Genomic DNA, 24,445 nt, shown 5'->3' on the forward strand with positions numbered 1-24,445 from the left:
AAGCATTTAAATCAGAGAGAGAGGGGAAGAGCCTCAGGAGTCAGATGAGCTGGGCTGGACTCCTTCCCTCAGCTCCAAGAGCTCTCACTCTGAGTCTCCTCCTTTTCTAAAAGCAGGAAGTTTTGAAACTTTTTAAAGGCAAGTTGGGCATCAGAGAGAATTTCTACTGCCAGGAGCCATCCCAGTTCACTTTCATGTCATGTACTAATTAATGCATTGACCCGTGAGTATGGGAGAAGATTTTCCCCATGGTCCCTGCACTGGTCAGTGGCATGGATGCAGGATGAGGTGAGGGTGATTCTGGCAGTGTTTGGGGAATAGGCCCCTCTGGCTACAGCGGCAGTTTGCTCCAAGATGCTCTTCTGCCTCCATTTCCATGCTCAACACCTCAATCTCTCTTGTCTTCCATCCAGGCTTTTAGTATCCTGCCACTGCCAGGTGTGCTGCAGCCAGGAGAGAGCCAGCAGGTCTCCTCCACCTTCTCTGGCAACCTAAACATCACCTGCAATGTCCCGGAGCTGTGCCACATGGAGGGAGGCTCCACCTCTGAGGTGCTGGTGCCCAGGGCGGCCTCACGTGTCAGCTCCTCCCTGAGCCCCCAGGAGATCAACTGTGGCTCACAGGCCCCTCTCAGGGACAGGTGAGTCAGCCTTCCGTGGGTTCCTGCTCTGCCATGGGTTATTGTCCCTGCAGGGCTTCCCTGCTCCAAGGCCTCTGAGCTCAGAGGAGCTGCAGAGCAAAGGCCAGCAGCAACACAGGGATGGCCACTCTGAGCTCCCTGGCTGCCAAGAGAGGAAGGACCTTCTTCTGTTGAGACAGTACCTCTTCTTCTCTATTTGAGTTCTGAGCCCTCCTGGCTTAGCTGCTGCCTGCAGGGAGCTGGGCTCTGGGCTTGCCTTGGCACCGCATCTAGAGGTGTCTTGAAGTCCATGGTGTTGAGTGGCATCTTCTTCATCATCTGCCTTCTTCACCAGAACAGTGGGATTGTGGTATGGGCAGGCGTGGGGCACAGAGCAAACCTTGCTTTGGGTCCTGCTCCTGCCACAGATGAAGTCCTTGCACTGCTGATTTGCCAGGGTTCTCCTTATGGTGGCGCAGCAGCCAGAAAAGCTCCTGTCCTTTGGGCTCCCCTGCAGCTGCAGCTGTAGGCAAGCACAGGAGAAGCTCAGCTCCAGCAAGGCAGCCCAGCTCAGGACACACAGGCACAAGTGTGGAGCTGGGAGTGGAGGCTGCTTAAAGCAAGCCTGTGCAGCAGGACTTCTTCAGGCCAGGCTGAAGTTGGTTTCATGGGGAGGAGATGGATGAGGCTGCTTCCAATGGTTTCCATGGCAGCCAGCACTGGTTTGCTTGGTCCCAGCTGGGTTCCAGCAGGAAATCTGCCTGACACGAGCCTGTCTTGCAGGAGAGGAGTTCCTGCAGCCTTTGCTTTCTGACTGATAGGATTGTTCTCATGAAGGAGCAGGCTAGGAGTCGTTAAAACCGAAGATCACGGACAGAGACTCTAACTAATAAAGTTAGATTGTGGGATGTTTATTAACACCGGCGGGCGGCACCAGAGCCGTCCCTAAAAGGCATGACCACGCTGTCCAAGGTTCTTTGCCCTCTCCTTATTTCCCAAGATCTTACATACAATACATCTGCACAACCCCAGCACCTCCCATCCCTGCTCTGTATTCAAATGAGGTCATTGGTCCTTCACTCCTGTGCAATTCTTCCCTTGAATTGGGTCAATGGTCTCGAATTGGGTCAGTGGTCTTAAGGGATGAAGTCAGGAATATCTTCATCAGATCTCTGTGACCCTCTGGCACCATCCAAGGTCCCCAACTTAGTGATTGATTGACATCAAGCCCAGGTGCTAACCATTGTTCTACTGGTTTCAAGATGTTCTTATAACAGTTCACTTCCTCCACTTCCTTCTAGAAAGAAGCTCCTAATGGTAAACAATAGCACAATCAGCTCCAGCTTAAGCATCTCATAATCATTAACCTATGGTCTGCCTATCTAACCTACATCCTGATCAATGGGAATTGCTTCTAACCCTCAGCTGAAATCTGAACTCTTTAAAATCATGCTTCAGCTATGCCCAGGGAGAAGGGAGGTGAATGAGCTGAGTAAGAACTGTAGGAGAGCTAAGCAGATGTCAGCAATCTGTGCTCTGCTTTAAACTGGGAAGCCAAGAGACAAAGGGCGTTTCCAGGCCCCAGTGCAGAGAGCTGTTGGATCAGCCTTTGGCAGGGGCTGGAGGGGTCTGGCTGTGCCTTCAGAGGGAGCTTGCACAGTCAACACCTTATGATGGCAAATCTCAGGTTTGGCTGGTCCTGGAGGTCCCTTTCCACCCATGCCCTCACTTGGGATGTTCCCAACCTATGTGGGTTGAGGAGAATTCATGGAAATGGCCTCAGGGTCAAGGAATGAAGTGCAGGGCCAGCCAGGACTAGGGAGCCCAAGTTTCTGGTGGGACTCGCAGTCATGTTTTCTGTTTTGTCTGCAGAAGGGAGCTGAAGGAGCCAGCTCAAAAGGTCGAGGAGGAGGCAAAAGCCTTAGAGGAGGAAGACAGGGGGAAGGAGGAAGAGAGGCAGAAGAAGGAAAAGAAGAGTGTCTCTGTTGGCAAGCAAGCTCCAAAACCAGCGAAGGGGAAAACCAAGACCTGGGAGAAGAAAGAAGCCCATGCCAAAGCATCAGAGAGGAAGGAAAGCAGGATCCCAGAGAAGAAGGAAAGCAAAATCCCAGAAAAGAAGGAAACCAACTTCCCAGAGAGGAAGGAAACCAAAATCCCAGAGAAGGAAACCAGAGCGCCAGAAAAGAAGGAAACCAAAGCCCTAAAGAAGAAGGAACCCAAAGCTCCAGAGAAGAGCGAAACCAAAGCCCTAAGAAGTGCGAAAGCAAAGCCCTAAAGAAGGGGGGAACTGCAATCCCAGAAGACCCAGCTGAGCTGGAGAACTCTTTACTCTTTATTCACAAAATTCGTTTTACACAGTTTGACAGACCTCGTCTGCAACATTAGTTAGTTCATAGATTTCTTAGCAGTTCTTCTGTTATTGGTTAATAAATTAGATTTTACTTGTGCATCAAATCTCTCTATTGTATTGTTTACCTGTTCTCTTCACCGAGTCTCATGGGACTAATCCCTTGTTGTTGCAGGTGCATTTTTGCAGTTTTTCACCCTCAGAATAGATTGTTCACAAAGTCTCATTCTCCAAATAGCTTCACATGGGAACTTGTAACTGCTTAGCTGCACTCAGAAGAGATGACAGGCCAGCTATTAATATGGCAGAAGAAGGCCTGATTTCAAAAGGCCTTTCTTTTATCATTATTCTACTGGTCTATGACATCTCCCCCTTTTCGTTCATTTAAAAAAGGCTCCTATGTTCTGATGTTGAAACAGCTCACTCTTGTGAGGGTATTATCTCATCACAGTTGTCACTGGTTATCTATTAGATATGGGATAAGATAGATAAATGACCAATTACAATCAACAAAACTTACCAAATTCTATCAAGTCATTGACACAGGGTTTTGCAGCATGAGAAAACAAAAGAAAAATGTCCAATGTCTCTTAGGGAAATGAAAAGAAATGACCATTGTTTCCAATTAGTTGAGAAGGATGAGAAAGTCTGTGAGCTGGAAATGCTGATCTTTGACATCACTGAATGTCCTCCTGGGCACTGGAACAGGGAATAACTGCAGAAGGTTCGTAGGAGCACTGTACCATGAGGATGCCATGAGGCTTTTGTTGGCAAATTGCCTCTGTCAGTTTCCAGCCACAGCCATGTCTTGGCAGTGCTCCTTCTGCTCCTGCTCTGGCCACAAAGGCTGCAAGGTGATGAGGTTATTTCTCCTTTCACTGGGCCTCATTTTTTCAGAACTGATCAGTATCTGATGGAATGAACAGGTGACTGCTTTGAACTGCTGATGATAAAACACAGGCACATCTTCTCCTGAAGTCAATGAATTAATTAGGCTTCACTGTGATAGAGCCTATTGGGATTTAGATGTGATGATCTTTTTTCCAAATTTCTCATGTAAATATTGCATTATTCAAAATGATTAGTTGTCCAAATTTCTCATGTACATATTGCATTACTTGAATGTTCATAAGGCGTTCATTCCTCTTCTTTTTTGTTTTTTAAGAATGAGATGCATGTCTTTTTTTATAAGTATGATGAAACATCATAGCAAAATAATACATGCAGTGAACAAGAAACTTACAGCAATTAGGAATAATTTGGATCCAACAATCAGGAATATTTCAAATAGCAGACAAAGCTAACAACATAGGTTTCTTTCACCCACCAGAACCAAAAGAGAGTTTTCTTGGCAGTTCTCTGCTTTTAACCCCCTGTGTTCTCAGAGGCGTACCCATGTCCTCACAGGCTACACCACGTGCCAATATTCAAATCTGGGCACCTATTGGTTTAACTACAGCATACCAAAAAACTCACTTGCTTTTCAAACCAGGACAGAGGGTCTCTTTACCTTCTGGCTGGCAAAGAGGTAACAAGGCCGACCCGGCCCCCATCTCAGCCAGGCCGGGCCGGGCGGCTCCTGCCGTGGGGCCGGGCCCATTCCCAGGGACCCCGCCAGGCCCCATCGGCTGCTGGGCAGGGCAGGGGAGGCCGCGGGGCCGAGGCCCGGCCGGGCCATGGCTTCAGTTGTGACCATCTGGGCTCTGCTGAGCCCTGCCCCGCCGCCAGCCCAGGCTGAGCCATGATCCACCGGGCCCCAGGAGCAGCCCCGGGCCGGGCCGGCTCGGCCAAGATTCTGCCACTGTTGGGGTTCAGCCGCAAGCCCCAGGCAGGGGGAGGAGAAGCCATCGGCCCCGGCCATGCTGCTGCTGCTGCTGAGTTCTGGCCTGGCTGCTGAGATCCTGGCCCTGCCCCAGCGCAGCCCATCCTGACACAGCCCCAGCGCAGCTGCTGCAGAAACCTCCATCATAAAACAGCTCCGGCCACAAGCACCGAGCCCGGCTGGGGTCACAGAACCGTCTGCAGGCCCCGGGTGAGATATGAACCCTTTCAGTGCTTCCATCCTCCCTCGAGGGAGAGAAAAGGACAAAGTGCAGATACATACATGAGCAGCACAAAGACATGGAGGTCAGTGAAGTGGAAGCTGAGTCCCAGATAGGAAGGACGAGCAGATGTCTTGATCTTGGAGCTGAAATCCTCTTGTAAAGCAATGGAGAAGGATGTAATTGATACATCAGACTCTCTTTTTCCCTATAAGGCATTGAAAAGCATGGGAAGATGACTTGTTCAGCAAAAACCTCCATGCTAAAGTAAGCAAACCTTGAAGTAGCTATGATCCCATGAGAAATTTGAACAGAGTAAGAGAGACTAGTGATGAGATCCTGTGCCTCATGAAGAGAAGAAGACCTCTGTTTGTAGATATGAAGATGCATTCAGAAATAGATGAAGAGAACCTTTGTACCTAAACAGCTCATCTTTAAACTAATACCCCATAAACTAACATGCCCATAAACACAGATGTGGCAAAAGATGTGAAAAAACGGGAGGGACTTCACGATTGCAGATTTTCTGGGAGGCTGATATTCATGGGAATTGAGAGCCACGAGAAATATGTTTTCTTGTAAAGCTTCCATAACATGAAAGAGAGACTCCTTTCCCTACATGAATTGAAGGAAAACTATTCTAGAGGTGGCAAAGTGACTGAAAATTTTAGGTTTTTTCTCTTTGCATTGTCAGTAAGAAAGAAAAGCTTGCAGGGAGAGGAGAAGTGTTCCAAAAGTTTTTTTCGCATTCATATTACTCTTTCTTCTAGTTACTGGTAATAAACTTTTTTTTATACCCTTTTAAAGTTTTGAGGCTACTTTGCCTTTCTCCTAATCCTACCTCACAGCAGGAAATAAGTACGTATAATCTAGTGAGTGTACTGGTATATAGCCAACACTGAACCCATCACAATCATTGCTGCATTCTCCAAGAAATCTCAAATTAGTGAACAAAAACCACTACAGACAGCTTCCTGATGAGCTCCATGAGAGCAGAGGGAAATCAAGGCAGAGCCATGGTTTGTCAGGATTTGCTTGATCCTCATGCGCCTCACTGTGCATTTGGAGCTGAGCCCTTGAACCTTAGGGCCTGAGAGGAGATTGCACAAACCTTTCCAGGAGTCAAAGTCAGAAGAAAACCGCAAAGTGTCTCAAGGCATTCATGGCTCCCACTGAGGTCCATCCCCAACACAGGCTCCTCGTGGACTCCTTGGAGGACAGAATTGAAGGCCAGAATGGCACAAAAACCTCTCAGAGACTCAGTGTGGAAAGGAAAATCCAAAGTACCTTAAAAACCTTGAGTATCTCAAAGTATTAATGAACCCCACTGAGTGTCAGTACAAAGCTCCCAAGGGACTTGTTAAAGTAGATAACTGGGGCCATGATTGCACAAACCTCTCACAGAGTCTGTATCAAAATGGAAACACCAAGTAACTTAAAAGAACTGAAGTACCTTGAAGCATTAATGAGCCCCACTGAGTGTTGTTACTGACAAAGCCTCTCCAGGGACTAATTACAGCAGATAATTGGAGGCCATCATTGCACAAAGCTCTCAGAGACTCCAAGGCAAAAGCCAAACCCAAAGTCCTTTGAAAAACCTGCAATCCCTGCAGGGAGCCTTCAGGAGTCCCCATTCCTGAGCAAGGCTCCCCAGGGACTCCTTCCAGCAGATCCTTGAGGCCACTGGGATGTGGGCTAGGGGGGGATGCTGAGGGCAGGAGAAGGGGCTGACAGTGCCCAGCCTGGCTGGGGCTGTGCCAGGAGGCCCCAGGGCCTCAGGACAAGGTGTCTCCTCACAGCCCTTGGTGGCACAGACCCTGCTCCTGTGCCCCAGGGCACCAAGACTTGGCTTCTCTTTGTCCCCACCTTTCATCACTGCCTCCAGTTCACTGCTCTGCCTGGGGCCTGGGGACACTTTCTCAGTCGTGTCCCTCAGTAGGACCCATTACAAGTCCAAGAAACTTTGGAGTTGGATTCTGACTTGGAGTTCTGGAGAAGTTTCTTCAGCTCCCTCTCAGGGACTGATGTTCAGGGCCTGAGCACAAAGCCCTAGACGCTCATTAAAGCCCTTGTGCTGTCTCTGTGCTGCTGAGTTGGGCTGGGCTCCTGGCACAGAGGCAGCTCCTGGTAACCAAGAAGAGCTTCAAAAGCACATTTATCTTGATGAGCAGCTCTTCTGCCAGCCCAGCAGGGCTGAGGCACTGCCTGCAGCCACCCCGGGCACAGCACAGAGGCACAGAGAGCTTCAATCAGTCAGGGCTGGGAAGGTGCTGAGAAGTGCCTGGGGAAGAGTCACTGCCAGCCCTTGGCACAGGAACCTCTGGCTGCAGGACAATGCAGCTGCAGCTCCTGGAGTGATCTCCTAAAGCTGGAACATCCCAACATCCCTACAGACCCTGTGAGTACATTCTCTGATTATCTCTTGTGCAGAGCAGCCTGGGGTGCCCAGGGCTGTCCTGCAGAGCAGGGTCCTGCAACCCAGGGCGCTGTGCTGGGGCAGGGACTCTGCTGCCTGCCAGGGACAACTCTCAGCCAGCCCTGGCAGCTGCTCCCAGCACTGGGGGACAAGGTCTGGGTTGGGGGAGACTGCTGGTAAGGCTTGGAAGTGTTCTCCTTGTGTGGAGAGGATGCTGCATTGTTCAGGACTGCTCCCAGCATGGCATTTAACCGCACAGTATTTCTGAGTTCATTATACAGGGAGCACAACAAGGCCAGGGGCTTCATAAAAGGGAAAATCATGCTTTTTTAGTTTACTGCTCTAGGTTGCCTGAATGGGAAATTGCACATAGATATTCATTTTTCAATTCAGTTGGAGCAAAAAAAAAAAAAAAATTCTCTTAAACCTAAATAAACCAGGCTGTGACAGTATTCATCACAGGACCCCTTGGAGGCAGCATCAGTGTCACTTTTCCAGCCTCCTCAGGGTTGCTCTGACTTTGCCATCAGAGCTTGAAGAGCTAGAGCTGTCCCTGGGCAGTGCCAGGGCTGGGAGGGGTCTGCAGTGCTGATCTGAGCCCCCAGGGCTGGGCTGGGCTCTGTCAGCACTGGCAGGGCCCAGCCCTAGGCACAGGGAAGCAGCTGCTGGCAGGGACAGCTCCAGGCAGCAGAGCTTTGGGCAGGCAGGGGAAAAGTGCCTCCAAGCTGTGCTGGGATGTTTAAAGTCCTCTCCAAACACAACTATTCCATGATTACTTTTTTTACAGATCCCCTAGCTAAGGCAGCACAAATGTCCAACAGCAGCTCCATCAGGCACTTCCTGCTGCTGGCATTGGCAGACACGCGGCAGCTGCAGCTCCTGCACTTCTGCCTCTTGCTGGGCATCTCCCTGGCTGCCCTCCTGGGCAACGGCCTCATCATCAGCGCCGTAGCCTGCGACCACCACCTGCACACGCCCATGTTCTTCTTCCTGCTCAACCTGGCCTTCACTGACCTGGGCTCCATCTGCACCACTGTCCCCAAAGCCATGCACAATTCCCTCTGAGAAACCAGGAACATCTCCTACAAAGGATGTGCTGCACAGGTCTTCTTTTTTGTTTTCTGCGCGACTACAGAGTTTTTCCTCCTGACCATCATGTGCTATGACCGCTACGTGTCCATCTGCAAACCCCTGCACTACGGGACCCTCCTGGGCAGCAGAGCTTGTGCCTACATGGCAGTAGCTGCCTGGGCCAGTGGCTTTCTCTATTCACTGCTGCACACAACCAATACATTTTCCCTGCTCCTGTGCCATGGCAATGTCTTGGGCCAGTTCTTCTGTGAAATCCCACAGATCCTCAAGCTCTCCTGCTCAAATTCCTACCTCAGGGAACATGGGCTAATTGCTGTTAGTGCCTGTTTGCTATTTGTTTTCTTTTTGTCATTTTCTCCTATGTGCACATCTTCAGGGCTGTGCTGGGGATCCTCTCTGAGCAGGGATGGCACAAAGCCTTTTCCACCTGCCTCCCTCACCTGGCCGTGGTCTCCTTGTTTATCAGCACTGGCACATTTGCACACCTGAAACCCCCCTTCATCTCCTCCCCATCCCTAGATCTGGTCTTGTCAATTCTGTACTCGGTGATGCCTCCAGCCCTGAACCCCCTCATCTACAGCCTGAGGAACCAGGAGCTCAAGGCTGCAGTGTGGAGAGTGATGACTGGATGGTTTCAGAAGCATTAAACTGCTGGCCAGGGTTTGCAAATCACATGCAATAAGACTCATCTTTCATACTTCTTTTTGATTTCATCTTTGAAGGTCTCGTTTTTGGTTTAACTTTTTTCATATTGTCCATAAAAAAATATCATTGTTTGTGCCATTTCTCATTGTGTTTCTCTCCACCTTCCCTGTGGCCACAGACTGTGTCAATGAGGAGCTGTGCTCTTGGTGGCTTTAAAGGAACAAAAGCATCTCCCAGCAGTTTTCTGCAGAGATACCCTTTTGTTGCCTTCTCTGGAGCTGCAGCAGCAATGTCTGTGTGCAGAGCTGGGGGCAGATCAGTGCTGGCCCAGCAGCTGTGCCCAGCAGCAGCAGCACTTTGTGCTGCCAGTGCTGCTGCCGTGGCCCTGCCCCGCTGCCCTGGTGGCCCTGATGTTGCTGTAGGGCCTGAGTGCTCTCGGGGCCGGGCACAGCCCTGGGGGTGGCAGTGCCAGGGCTGCAGCAGGGACAGGCCAGGTAATATAAATCAGCTTTGGTAATTCTTTTGGGTTTGGTTGTGGATTTGTTATTTTTTACCCGGTGTTTCAGTTTTTTAATATTGTCCACAAAAATAAGCCATTGGTTTTGCCTTTTCTCATTTTGTTTCTCTCAATCTTCCCTTTGGCCACAGAATGTGTCTGTGAGGGGCTGTGCTTTTGGTGGCTTTAAAAGAACTAAGGGATCTCCCAGCAAAGTTTTTTTCCAGAGATCCCCTTGTGTTCCCTTCTCTGAAGTTGCAGCAGCAATGTCCATGTGCAGAGCTATGGGGCAGATCAGTGCTGGCACACTAGAAGCTCTGCTCCTGCTGGCCACACCATTCCGGATCCAGGCCAGGAGCCATTGGCCTCCTTGTCCACCTGGGCACACTTCTGCCTCATGCCCACTTGCTGTCCATCAGTCCCTGCAGGTCCCTTTCTGCCTGGCTTCTGTCCAGCCACTCATCCCCAGCCTGTAGTGCTGCAGGGGTTGTTGTGGCCAAAGTGCAGGACACGGTACTTGGACTTGTTAAACCTTGTTGGATTTGGGCCCTGGATCCAGCCTGCCCAGGGCCCTGTGCAGGGCCCTCCTACCCTCCAGTAGATCAACACTCCCAGCCAACTTGGTGTCACCATGGTTCCATGAGGCCTCAGAGTGTCCCAATTGTCTCCATGATTGCATGAGGCCTCCCAGTGTCACAATGTCCCTTTGGTTCCATGGGACCCCTGGGTGTCACAAAGTCCCTGGGATCCTTGGGCCCTGCAGTGTCACAATGGCCCCTTGGTCCCCCAAGGCCCTGCAGTGTCACAGTGAATCCTTGATTCCGTGAGGTCTGGCAGTGCAGCAATGCTCTCCTTGGTTCCACAGTGTCACAATGGCCTCTTGGTCCCAACAGCCACCATGGTGTCAAACATGTTTCCTTCATTCCAGGAGTCCCTGAGGAGCAGCACTGGCCCCTTGGTTCCATGGGGCCCTGCAGTGTCACAATGGCCCCATCATGACACCAGGTCCTGCTCTGTCACAATGCTCTGCATGGTCCCACAAGGCCCTGCAGGGTCACAGTGGCTTCTGTGGTTCCACGAGGCCTCAGATTACCACAATGAATTCCTTGGTGCTGCAGTGTCACAATGCAGCCCTGGTGACACAAGATCCGACCGTGTCACCAGGGACCCTTGGTTCCATGGGGCACCACAGTGTCACAATTGTTCCCTCAGTTCCCAAAGTCCTTGCAATGGAGCAATGGCCCCTTGATTCCACTGTCCCCAGGCTCTCCCAAGGGTCTCCTTGGTTCCACAGCAGCGCAATGGCCCCTTGGTTCCACAAGGCCCCACAGTGTCACAGTGGCCTCTGTGTTTGCAGCAGGACCCAGACTGTCACCATGGACTCCTTGCTTCCATTCAGCCCCACAGTGTCACAATGGCCCCTTGGCTCTGTGCTGCCATGTCGTACACAGTGTCACCATGGTCCTCTTAGTGCCATCAGGCCCCACAGTGTCCCAACGGCCCCTTGCTTCCCCAGGGCCCTGCAGTGTCACAATCATCAGAGAATCAACCAGGCTGGAAAAGATCTTGGAGAGCATCAAGGCCAACCTGGGACCCAACACCACCTTGTCACCCAGACCATGGCACTCAGTGCCACATCCAGTCTTTCCTTAAACACTTCCAGGGATGGTGACTCACCCACCTCCCTGAGCAGCCCTTTCCAATGCCCAATCACCCTCAGTGTGAAGAATATTTCTTAATGTCCAGCCTAAATATCCCCTGGTGCAGCTGAAGGCTGTGTCCTGCTGTCCTGTCCCAGTTCCCTGGGAAAAGAGCTGGACCCCCACATGGCTGCACACTCCTGTCAGGGAGTTGTAGAGAGTGATGAGGTCTCCCCTGAGCCTCCTCTTCTCCAGGATAAACAATCCCAGCTCCCTCAGCCACTCCTCACAGGACTTGTGCTCTAGAGTCCACCCCAGCCTTGTTGCCCTTCTCTGAAGATGCTGCAGCCTCTCCATGTCCTTCCGAAATTGGGGGGCCCAGAAGTGGACACAGCACTCGAGGTGCTGCCCAACCAGTGCCCAGCACAGGGGAAGAATCACAGCCCTGGTCCTGCTGGCGACACCATTCCTGATCCATAGGAGAGCCAGGGGTTGGATGAGGGAAATGGTGGGGAGGGAGTGGGGACAAAGTGTGATTGATTGTCACTTGTGAAGGGTCTGGATTTTCATATCTGTTCAGACTGCATTAGAAGGAATTGGGGGTCAATATCAATTCGACATTGCTGATAACCTTCTATAACAGGAAAAGAAAACAGGACAAAACAGTTCTCTCTGCATTGTTTTCAATACAATATATTCACATTAAATAAACTACTGAAATCTCTTCAATTAACCAGCGAAGAATTGAACATTTAAATTATTCCCAGGGGTTTTTTTTTGCTCAGGTATTTTGAACACATATATATGAGCCTTTTTCAGTGAATTCCTGAACTGAATAGCTCCAGAAAGAATAGGCCTCTGGAATAGTAAAATTCATCAGCAACCTCCAAGAGGCTGAGGATTCAGCCCCATCAGAGCAGCAATGAACAGAAATGGGCACAGCTTTGTGACTGTCCAGCTTTGGCATGGGCCCTGGGCCTGGAGCAGGAGCAGCTCTTGAGGGCCCCAAGGCCACGGCTCCTGTGCTGCCCTGGGCAGATGGGATGGCACCAGGGGCTGCAGAGCTCTCAGCACCTCAGCCCGAGGGCAGCCAGGGAGCCTCCTTTGGCCTTGGCCAAGCGCCTTCCCCCATGGCTCGGGCTGAGTCCTGTGGCAGCTGCAGCTGCTGCTGTGCCCTTGCCAGGGGCTGAGGCCATGGGGCCAGTGCCCAGAGCAGCCTGGCCTGAGCAGAGCTGTGGAGCCAGAGCCGGCTGGGCTGGGGAGAGGCCCTTGGTACTGCCCAGAGCTCAGGCAGCTGGCAGAGCTTGCAGGGAGCTGGGCTCAGAGAGCCTGGCCCAGAAACCATCAGTGTCCATCTCAGCCTGGCTGAGTGTGCAGGGGCAGGACTCAGGCCAGGCCTTGTGGGGCAGGGCCAGCGCCTGTGCAAGGCATTGCAAACAGGCAAGTGGCCCAGAGAGAAGCCTGCTCTGTGCCCTTGGTGGCGTGGACAGAGCAGGGAAGGGGCCGAGGACATTTGTCAGCGCCAGTCTCTGTGCCCAGCCCTTGGCAGCCCTGGCTGCTGAGCCCAGATTGGCCTGGGCTGAGTTTGGCTGTGGCCCAGCTCCATCCTCCTGTGGGGCTCAGGGCCTGTTCCCGGCCATGGCCAGCCCTGGCCGGCCTCTCTGCTGCCGCAGAGGCCGGCAGAGCCCAGGGCAGGGCTGTCTGTGCAGCCCCACAGGTGCCACGGGCTCTGCAGGAGCTGGCAGAGGCTGCCCAGCAGGGAGGCCATGGGGCACAGCGCCCCAAGGCTGCCGTGGGCACCACGGCACAAGGGCCGTTCCCAGCCCCAGTGCTCCTGGCCTGGGCTGGGCCTGCACAGGGGCTGGGCCACCATGGCTGGGCCAGCACAGGGCCACAAAGGGGCCACGCAGCCGCTGCCGGGGCTGACAGCAAGGCCAGGGTCACACAAGCAATTGCTAAGCATGGCCTGCGCTGGCCAGGCCTGACTGTGCCAAAGGCAGAGCTCAGCTGCCCTTGGGGGCTGCAGCAACCCTCCAGAGCCCCAAGAGCCTCCATGGCTGTGCTGGAGACTAAGGCTGCAGCAGGGAAATGCAGGGCTGCTGTGGGATGGGGAGGGCATTGAATTCCAGCACACACCTCAACTCTCTGATGATCCTGGCACCATGCTGGGCCCTGTTTCAGACTGGAGCAGAGCAGATGTTGATGGGACAGGAGCCCTGCATGGCTGGCTGGGACCTGCAGCTCGCAAGGTGCTCTGCCCTCACTCAGGTGCTCTTGGAGAGATCCAACCCCAGCTGGGCACCTGAGGGCACAAGTGGCACTGCCTGTTCATGGGCACACAACTGATGTCTGCCTGGACAGGGGCACAGGTTTTAGTGCCTGTTAGTTTCATAATATACAAGAAAATCTTTATTATATGGGTCATTTGAGTACTTTTAAGAAATTACAGAATTTTCTGACTCAGAATGGGGATATCCTGAAGATCCACTACATTCTTATGCTGATGACAGAAGAAATAATGATCTTCCTTTCTGCCTTTGCCACCAACACTTAGTCTAATATTTCATTATCTTCTTCCTTTAGGTGTTTCCAGCTCTCCTGCTTAAATGGCCATGTCTAAGGATGTCTCTTCATTTAGAGCAGCTGGATCTATGTCCTTGCTGCTGCTCCCAGATTTCCTTCTGCAGCTGTTCTCTGATCATTCCAATGCATCTCCCTTAACAGGCTTCATGCTTTGAGCATCAGGGAGTTGCCCAATCTTTCAGAAGTTTAAATAACTCCTTAGTCAGCACCTTTGTTGTAGTTTTATTTTTATATCACCTCTTTTTTCGTCTGTGCCAAAATCCTTCCTGTATGGCAATCACTTGTGGATGGTGGACATGTCAGATGTTGCTGACATGTTACAAGCAGCTCAGAGAAGTGTTTTGATGTTTATTAAAATTTATCATGTTCACATTTTTTATGTTGGCCATGAAGAGAATCCTTTCTGTGCCTCTGAGTCTCAGCAGTTCCTGGTCCCTCAAAAGACACAAACCAGATGAGTTGTGGTTCCCACTACAGTGGATGCACTTGGACTTCCCTCCATAGCCAGAGCAGTGCTCCCTTGTCCCACAAAGTCTCTGGCAAAGGAGGGATGAAGGAAACAAGACAGGCTGTGGGGATCAGAGGCAGAGCAGAGCCAGGGAGAAGAATGACTTTTGCATTTGATGGAGCTGTGCCTCCCCTTGGGTTTGTTAGATGACAATGAATGAACATCCCTCTGTGTCTCGGGCAGCTCCTTCTCCAAGGAAAGGCAGGTGGGAGTTGGAGCCAAGGAGCTGAAAGCTGCAGGTGCAGCCTGGGCTGGAGGCAGCTCAGATTTGCACAAGGCTGCTCTGAGTGCCAGGGCTTGGATGGGGGAAATGGTGGGGTGGGGGTAGGGACAGAGTCTGATTGATTGTCAGCCATGAAGAGTCTTGATTTTCATATCTATTCTGACTGTGTGAGGAGGTACTTGGATTCAGTGTCAATTGGAGATTGCACATAGCAATGAATTAACAGGAAAACAAAACTAAACAGGACCAAAAAATGTTTTCTGGCTGTCTTTTTAAATATCATGTATTCACTTTGAATACACTACTGAGATCTAATTAAACGCAAAGGATTTGAAAATTAAAATCAAATTATTCCCAGAGGCTTGACTTGTTCAGTTGTTCTGAATGTTAATGAGCCCTGGGACACTGAATTCCTGCACTGAAGAGCTGAAGGCTGAACAAGCCTCTGGAGCAGGAAAATTCAGCAGCAGCCTCCAAGGTGGTGAGGATGTCAGCAGCCCCCACTGAGGCCACCCCTGCCCAGAGACCGTGGGGGAATGGGCAGACAAGGAGAGCGTCCCTGGGACTGGGGCAGCACAACTCAGAGACACCAGAGGCTCCAGCTGGGCAATGGAGTGTGGAATGTGGCTGGGAAAGCCCTGCCTGGGCTGTGCCAAGCAGGACACACAAGCCCTGACTCCCATCTCCCAGACAACTCTCTCGAAGAGAGATTTAAAAGGAATTACAATTGTTTGTGTACTCTGAGTTGGACTCCCTGGAAAATAACAACAAGAGATTCTCAGGCACTCAAAACAACCAAACAGCCTTTACTGGCAACTTTAGAAATTCAGAGAAACTTTGGCAAAATATTTATTACAATATTGTAGTGGTTTTGGTTTGTTAATTTAAGATTTTTCTAATCTTGAGATTTCGTAACTAATGTATTGATGACTGTTGTGGGTTTTAGTGTCAATTAATTATTTCTGTATTTATTTTATTGTGAGACAGGATTAAGAGAAAGGTAAAGTAGTCTTAAAATTTTAAAAGGGTATAAAGAAAATTTTATTAAAAATAAATTAAAAAAGAAGAAAGTAGTAAGGAATTAAAATAAACTCTTTAGTACACTTTTTTTCTTCCAAATTTTTCTGACAATGTGAAGTAACTAAATTTAAAATTTCTAGTTAGTTTACTCTTTCCAGAATAGTCTTTTTTTTAGAACACTTTGGGAGAGAAATTTTTCATGTTAAACTTATGGAGTTTTTTTACAGGAGGAAAAAATAGTTTTTTTGTGGTTCTTAATTTTGTCATGAATACAGTTGTCTGGGAAACTTGGGTATTGTGAAGTTCCTTTTATTGCTATAAGCCATTTTACTGCTTGTTGATGGGCCATGCTGACTTATGAGGTATTGTTTTAAAGATGAGTTTTTTAAAGGTAAAAGGTTTTATTATTTACTTTTTAAATTATTTTTATCTTCCGGAATAGAGTTCTTCTCTTGAAGGTATCGGATTATGGGTTTTTTTCTTTTACTTTTTAAACTTTTAATAAAATTACAGTAATTTTAACATTTGTTTATTTTAGTATGTAGGTTTTTGTTTGATAATTATTTGAATATTTTTTTATAATTTTTTGTGCTATAAAAAAGAGGGTTTTTTCATACTTTATAGGAGGATTTAAGATTTAAGAATAAGGTATTTTTTCTTTTTTGTTTTTATTTGGGATTGCATTTCTTTTTTACTGACTTTGAGGAGTGTTTTTTAATATGTGTGCATTTTGTTTTTTCTTTTACTCAATGGAGGATTGATGTATTGAAAGGATTAACACCTGACCTGCCAGTAACTTGTGGTGGGAATTGGTTTTGGGTTGTGTTAGGATTGGTTTTATGGTTGGGGTTTTGGGGTTTTTTTTGTGTTTAATTTTAGTTGTAGGGTTATTTTTTATGCGTTACAGGTTGTAGGGGTTTTTGGTTTGAGTTGTGTTGGGGGGGGGGACAACGACTTGATGATAAGATTTTAATAGCTGTGGCTGGCTTTGTTCTGTTTGGGGTTTTGTAGCCACTTTTGTTTTCCTGTTTGGTAGTTGTTGGGGTTTGGTTTGGTTAGAATGGATCTGATGGGGAGGGGCAGCCTGGGGAGGGGGAGGGGCTCAGCCCATGCCAGGGCTGCTTGGTTTGGTTTGGTTTGGTTTGGTTTGGTTTGGTTTGGTTTGGTTGAGATGCGTCCTTGGGCAGGGGCCCACTGCTTCTTTGTTGACTGGAAAAGAAAGAGGAGGTTCCTGGGCTTTTTCATCTTTAACATTTGTGTTTCACAGAAATGTGTTCAGTCTCTTAGTGGTTTAACAGATTGTCAGTTACACAAAAAGTTTTGTATTACTTTTTAAAATTCTTCTCATGTCAAACGATGACAGATATTCAGTCAACAAAAAACACTTCTCAAAGTGTTGACTTGGCCCATTCAACCTCACAAACTCTAAGTCTGTTCAATTTTAAGTTAATCAAAATTTGCAGGAGCACAGAAACTGAAGAAAAAGACATAGAAAGCAAGAAAGACATAAAAGATACAGAGAAGAACACACAGCTACCAACTCCTGGATTCCAGCAGTGTTCAGATAGAAATTCCAACAGGAGGTAGGGTCAAGATGTGTGCTTGCCTTGTGGTCAGCCTTAAATACCCCTTGGTCTCCCTGGGCCCTTCCCCCAGGTGGGACTTGGGCTCATTTGGTCCCTCAGGAGCTGGGCTTGGGGCTGCAGAGGTGGCTGTGGAGCATTGCCTGTGCTGTGCCAGGGACTGGCAGACACTGCTGGGCTGGGATAGAGGCTCTGGGGGGATTGGGGTTACTGAGCAGGGCAAGGCTGGACCTGCCTTTTCATCCCCCACACATGAAATGTTTTCAGCCAACAGTCTCCTCCAGTCTCTCACAAAAGGCAATGTTGGAGGTCAAATCCCAATTCTGGCCATGGGCACCTGGAGAAGAAGACAGTTCTTTTCCATAGCAAGGAAATCACAGAGCCGCCGTGTTTCAATAGCAGATGAGAAGAGACCCTCAACATGCCATGGTCAGCTGGACCAGTGAGGGGGCAGAGGAGGTCAAACCAGCCAGACCTGTTCCACGTTCCCTTAGTTTTATGGTGCCCTATAGTGTCACAACGACACCTTGGTTCCATGAGGCCTTGCAGTGTCACAATGGTCTGTTGTTCCCCAGGCCCCACAATGTCATGCAGCTCCTCTGTTACATGAGGCCTGCAATGTCACAATGGACCTTTGGACCCTGGAGGTTTGCAGTGCTACAATGATCTCCTTTGGCTCCACAGAGTCACAATGGACCATTGATGACAGGAAGCCCCTCTCTGTCACAATAGACCTTTGGTTCCATGCAGCCCTGCAGTGTCACAAAGGCCTCTTGGTTTCACAAGGCCCCACAGTATCACAATGGTCCTCTTGGTTCTGTGGGGACCTCCAGGGTCACAGTGGTCTCACTGGTTTCATGAGGCCTCACAGTGCCACAATGCTTTGCTTGTTCCATGGGGCCTCATAGTGTCACAATGATCTCCATGATTCCATGAGTTCCCTCAGTGTCAAATTGGTCACCATGATTCCATGGTGCCCCACAGTGTGACAAAGGCCCCTTGGTTCCATGAGGCTGTGATGTATCTTAATAGTCTGTCCATGGTTCCATGACGCCTTGCAATGTCACAATGGACCTTTGGCTCCATGGGGTCTCACAGTGTCACAATGGTCCCTTGGTTCCATGACACCCCAAAGTGTCACAATGGTCTCCACAGTCCTCTGCAGCTCATCACAAACATTGTCTGCTCCAGCCACTGCTGCTGCCCAACTAGCTCCTGGTTTCTGTAGGAGCAGCCCTGGGAACTGTTTTTGTTCCCTCAGTGGCACAACATCCCTGTTCTCACCCTGCCAAAGAAAGCTGTTGATGCCAAGTGCGGCCAGGATGAACCATTGCTGGGAATGAAGCCCCTCTCTTGGGGCCCTGCAAACAGCGCTCCAAAAGGAGCCCTTGGAGCTCTCCTGGTCCAGCGACTCCCTCTGAGTGGGGCCTCTCCCAGCCGGGAACTCTCCCGTTTGCTGCACTCGGGGATCCCCGAACAACGACGGAGCCTGGGCCGATCCCCCCACTCCTCCAGGCTCAACCCTTCACCCACTGGGGAAATGCCAACGGATCCACAGGGAGCATTTTCTGCCTTCAGGGGAATTTCTCCCAGGTGCCTTGCACTGACTCTTTGTGTGCACACAGGAGTGCCTGTGCTGGGGAAATGTGGCAGAAATGCTGCTCTCTGAGGGGTTGGAGTGCCTTGGATAGCTGAGTCAGTCAGATATCCAGATAGCTGTAAGTAATGTAAAGTCATGAGGTCTAAGCTAACTTCAATTCTATTAAGAGTTGTTCTTTTGCAAAATTTTTATGTTTAATTTAAGTTGTTAGCTAAATTAAATATTGTTAGGTGTTATTCCTCTGTTAAATTGCTAAGTCATAGGCTATAAGTAAAGTTAAATACTGTTTAGTGCTGTTGTTTTGCTAAACTTTGATGTTTAAGGTATCGGTACATTTAAGGTGTAAGTTAAGTCCTGTTAAGCGTGAGGCCTGTTAAGCTTTAGGCTATATTCCTTTTATCCTTGCCCTCACTGTGCATGTGTCATACACACACACAGGGACAGTTCTCAGTTCATTTCTGGTTTGATTGCCTGGATTTTGTTTGGTGTTGTTGCTTTGTTTCCTTGGTGTGCCTCAAGTTTCCAGTCAGGAGCAGAGTGACTCTTGCCAAGGAACTTTGTGCTGCTGTCCCTTAATATTAAATCTGGTTTTTGCTGATCCCTTGCCATAGATTTTTTCAGCGCTCTCAAGGCCTCGTTGGTAATAGGGTGAAGGAGCCCTGGCCCAGGCTCTGGCCCTGGGGGACATGGGGACGCTGCCAGGGGGTCCCTGTCCCCCTGTGCCACCCCCAGGGCCCTGTCCCCCCATCCCCGTGTCAGGTTCTGGGGTCGATCTCGTGGAACATCCTCTGGGGGAGGCTGCGGGGCCGGGGGGACGTGGGGGGACAGGGGACCCTGCTGTGCACGAGCAGGGTTGGAATGCTCTGGGGAGAACTGTGAGGGGGGCCGGGGTAGAGTGACCTCCCCTGTGACCTCACACAGCCCCTGTGATGTCACACAGCTGCCTCTGTGATGTCACACTGCCCCTGGGATGTCACACTGCCCTTTGATGTCACAATGCCCCTGTGATGTCACACTGCCCCTTTGATATCACACAGACATCTCTGTGATGTCACACTGCCCCTGTGATGTCACACTGCCCCTGTGATGTCACACTGACCCTGTGATGTCACAGGGCCAACTCTATGTCACCCTGTGATTTCATACAGTAATGCTGTGACATCACAGAAGACTGATGTCACAAAGTCACCCTGTGATGTCACAATCTGTTCTGTGATGTCATAGCCTCCTCTATGATGTTACACAGTCACCAGGTGATGTCACAACCCACTCTCTGATGCCTCAGAGCCACCCTCTATGATGGCACACTCTGCTCTATGGCCTCACACTCTGGTCTGTGATGTCACAGCCAGCTCTGTGATGTCACCACCAGCTCTGTGATGTCACAGAACCCTCAAGAACCCTCAAGAACTCAATTCCATTGAAACACTGAAGTTTCTTGTACTTTGAAGACATCCCTGTCAGGGACACGACTGAGAAAGTGTCCCCAGGCCCCAGGCACAGCAGAGAACTGGAGGAAGTGACAACAGGTGGGGACAAAGAGAAGCCAAGTCTTGGTGCCCTGGGGCACTATTGAAGTGAAGGGGAGAACGACCATTCTGGTAATGCATCGAACTCCAACTTTATTGATCAATCAATCACCTTAAATAACAAAGTTAAAGAACTTCATGCATATTCTGTAATCCAATGTCATGATAGGCTAACAGAGAAATTTCAAACCACTCCCTTTGTTTTAGAATACCTACAATTGTTTATTAAAAACAGAAACCAAAACAGAAACCAGAAACTAAAACAGAAACCAGTGTTCCCAAAACGTTTACATCTGTTCTCAGGATGGCAGGCCTTCCCAGAGACGGTGTTCTGCTTGTTATGGGAAGACAATCTGAGAACTCCATTGTTTATAGAATGATGCCTGAGAGAGTCTAATTGTTTATACAAATCAGAAGGCTGAGAACTGTTAGAAACTGCTTTTACTTTTCCCCTATACTTTTCTCTCAATTGTATGTCTCATGGCCTTTTCTTTAAGTCATTCTCTGACAGGGCACAGCAGGGTCTGTGCCACCAAGGGCTGTGAGGAGACACCTTGTCCTGAGGCCCTGGGGCCTCCTGGCACAGCCCCAGCCAGGCTGGGCACTGGCAGCCCCTTGTCCTGCCCTCAGCATCCTCCCCTAGCCCACATCCCAGGGGCCTCAATTAATGCTTTGAGACACTTCAATGTGTTGAAGGTACTTTGGATTTTCCTTCCCACACTGAGTGTCTGAGAGGTTTCTGTGCCATCCTGGCCACCAATTCTTTCCTCCAAGGAGTCCATGAGGAGCCTGTGTTGGAGAGGGACCTCAGTGGGAGCCATGAATGCCTGGAGACACTCTGGGTTTTTCCTCTGCCTTTGACTCCTGGCAAGGTTTGTGCAATCTCCTGCCAGGCCCTGATGTTCAAGGGCTCAGCTCCAAATGCACAGTGAGGCTCATGAGGATCAAGCAAGTCCTGACAAACCCTGGCTCTGCCTTGATTTCCCTCTGCTCCAGTGTAGTTCATTAGGAGGTTTTCCTTTGACAGTTATGGAGAAATAGTTCCAAGACCTTCCAGGAAATATGTAGTCCTATTTTAAAGGGTGTCTTTTATTGCTGTTCCTATTACACAAGAGATGATTGCAGCATTCAGTGACTGATATTGATGCAGGGACTCTCCTAAGGAGGTCTGGCCTGCTCACAGAAGCTGTGTCTTGAGCTCGGAGCCAGTGTAGACAAACTTGCTCCACATTCCTCAAGCCCATCGTGTCCCTCCTCACTCACCTGGGACCTGCTTTGCTTGAAGAACTGGCTGCACACAGCCAAAGAGGGATTTTTCTTCATTTCTTTTTGAAGCAATCTAAAACTCCTGAGTTTCCCCACTGCAAACAGACATCCTCCTCAAGTGTGTGCCAAGCCCAAGGTGCCACCCAGAGCACTCCAGACCTGTCCCGGGCCAGCTGTGAGGGTGCATCATCATCCCAACATGCAATGGTGCCATTGCAAGGGACTGTTCCACGGACACTTCAGGGACCCCAATGCCGTGTCTGGGTGCCATGGCAACCCCCATCAGTTCAGGTTTCCTTGGAAACCAGCTCAAGGAGCCATTTCTGCAGCCAGGTTCCATGGCCACTTGCCTGCAGAGCTGTTGCTGCCCTCGGTTATCATGGCAACCCTGGGACAAAGTGGTGCCAGGGCTGTTCCAGGTACAATTGCAGTGACACTCGTTGGTGCCACCAGGTGCCATGGCAATGGCCATGAGGAACCATTCCTTGGTTTGGTGCCATGGCAACCAATGCCCGGCCCCCTTGTGATGGTTGGTGGCCATGGAAAGCTGTCCTGGCCCCTTGCTCAGGGCTGGTGTCAGTGCCCAGAGCCAGAGGGGATCCCTTGCTGGGGGCTGTGCCATGGCCACCTGCCCTGTGCCGCGCTGGCCGCTCAGGCACCAGGAACCAGCAGCCAACAGCACTGCCAGGGCCAAAGGCCAGGTCAGCCAGACAGAAAGGGGCAGGGCTGGGCACTGTTTCCATGGCAATGGGCACTGGGGGCACACCTGGGTCACCCGTCCTGGCAGTTGTCATGGAAACCCCTGGCAGGGACTGAGGGCACAGCCCCTGGCACTGAGACACTGCTGGGCCGGGTGCTGAGCACAGGGCTGAGCACGCAGAGATGGTTTTGTTCTTGCTGAGCTGCAGCACAGCCAAGGCCTGTCCTGCCCCTCGTCCAGCCACGCTGGGGAGGGGCTGGGGCTGCGGGGCAGCTGGGCAGGGGACACAGCCAGGACAGGGGACCCCAACTGACCCCGGGGTACCCCAGACCAGAGCACATCATGCTCAGGGTATGAAGGGGGGAACAGGGAGGAAGGGGGGAATTTTGGAGGGAGGGTTTTTGCCTTCCCAGGGAACACTTAGGCAAGAGGGGGCCCTGTTTCACCAGTGGGCAGGGTCACTACCAAAGACACAGACACCAACTTAAGGAATTGTGTCATTTATATAGGGCACAGCTGCCAAGATTTACAAAAGGATAAGCTCAGCAAAGCACATCATCATTAGCAAAGAATTACAAAAGAAGCTCAGCAATCCATCATAAGCCATCATTACATTTTGATGACCAATCCCTTGGTGAAACACTAGAGGTGTTTGTGGCAGACAAAGATTCTGGCTGACTATCAAGGTACACCTTACAGACATCAGCTGTACTTTAGTGACACCGTTCTTCATTCTTTTTTCTCAATCTCATTCCAATTAGGAACAAGAATTCTGTTGTGCATGGAGCTGCCACCATGTTAATTCCAGAATAATGCCCCGAGGCCCTTTGCTGTTCAGCTTTACCATGCTGTCTGTGGCTAACAAGGCTTGGGGGCCCCTTTCCCCTCTGGCTGGAAGGGGCCGGGTCCCAGTCCCTGAGGGGCACCCAGGCTCCTGAATGGAATTCCTGTGCAAGTCCCTCAGTGTCACGGCAAACAGGAAGGTCTGGTCTGGCAGGATGTGTAAAACAATATCCTGTCAGATCTACTTGTTCTCACACACAATACTTGGCTGCAGGGACACATTCCCATTGTTCCTGCCCAGGTTTCAGGACTCAGAGTTGTCTTTCCTAGGAGCTGCTCCTTCAGCTGCCTCGGGAGGGCCTTTTGGCCTCCGGACCCACACTCTGGCTCCATTATTAGGGCTACTGGATCCAAACCCTTTATCTCCACAAACGGTGGTGACTGGAGCTGGATCTCCTGTTTTCACAATTGTTCTTAAAACTGCAATATCGATAATTGTGCTACCCTGTCATGGGGTTGAATAATCCAATCTTGTTCATTATTGTTTAACAGAATTACTGTAATTTCTCCTGGATATTCTGCATCAATTCCTCCTGCCATGACAGGAACACTTTGCAAGGCCAAGCTCCAAGGGAGCAGTTACCAAAGCAAAGTGTCCTGAAGGAATCTGAATTCCTGTTTCAGTATTGACAGCTCTCATTTGCTTTGAATTTCTCCTAATGAACTCCAATGCATGAAGGCCCAGCCCTGCAGCCTCTGGGCCGGCCCTGCCAGGGGCCATCACAGCCAGAACAATTTCCCAGGCAGCCCAAGTCTCACTGCCCATGGCTGGATTTGAAAATTGGGGGCAGCCGTGCACAGCCAGGGGGTTTCATTTCCCCCGTGGGCCATTGTGAAGGGCATGGAGCACATCTGGGAGATGGGTTCTCCGTGGACAAAGGTTCCCATCTCCTCATCTTTCCAACTGCTCTTTTAACAACCCCTTCACCCTTTCAACCAATCCTGCAGCTTGTGCATAGTCTAGTACATGAAAAACCCTGCAGGAAAAATCACTGTATTTTTCACAGGAACAGACAAAACACTCTGCATCACAGTATCAGCACACCCTGTAGAAATAGCCAATTTCCTCCCTTCCTCCTTTTTCCATTGTATACAATCTCACAAAGTTGACCACTGACATTAGGGTCCTGGCCAATCCTGTTCTGTAGGGTATTTCGTGTTACATCCCTGAGCAGCCAAAGATACCAAATTAGTATTGTCAGCACTATTTCACATTATTATTATATGTACATATTTATATATAAATACAGATATAGACATGTAGATATAGACATATATACATAAAAATCTATA

Source organism: Melozone crissalis, unplaced genomic scaffold (assembly GCF_028551555.1).
Source record: "Melozone crissalis strain CALT ecotype California unplaced genomic scaffold, PUWL_Pcris_2 ptg000046l_1, whole genome shotgun sequence".
Lineage (NCBI taxonomy): Eukaryota > Metazoa > Chordata > Aves > Passeriformes > Passerellidae > Melozone > Melozone crissalis.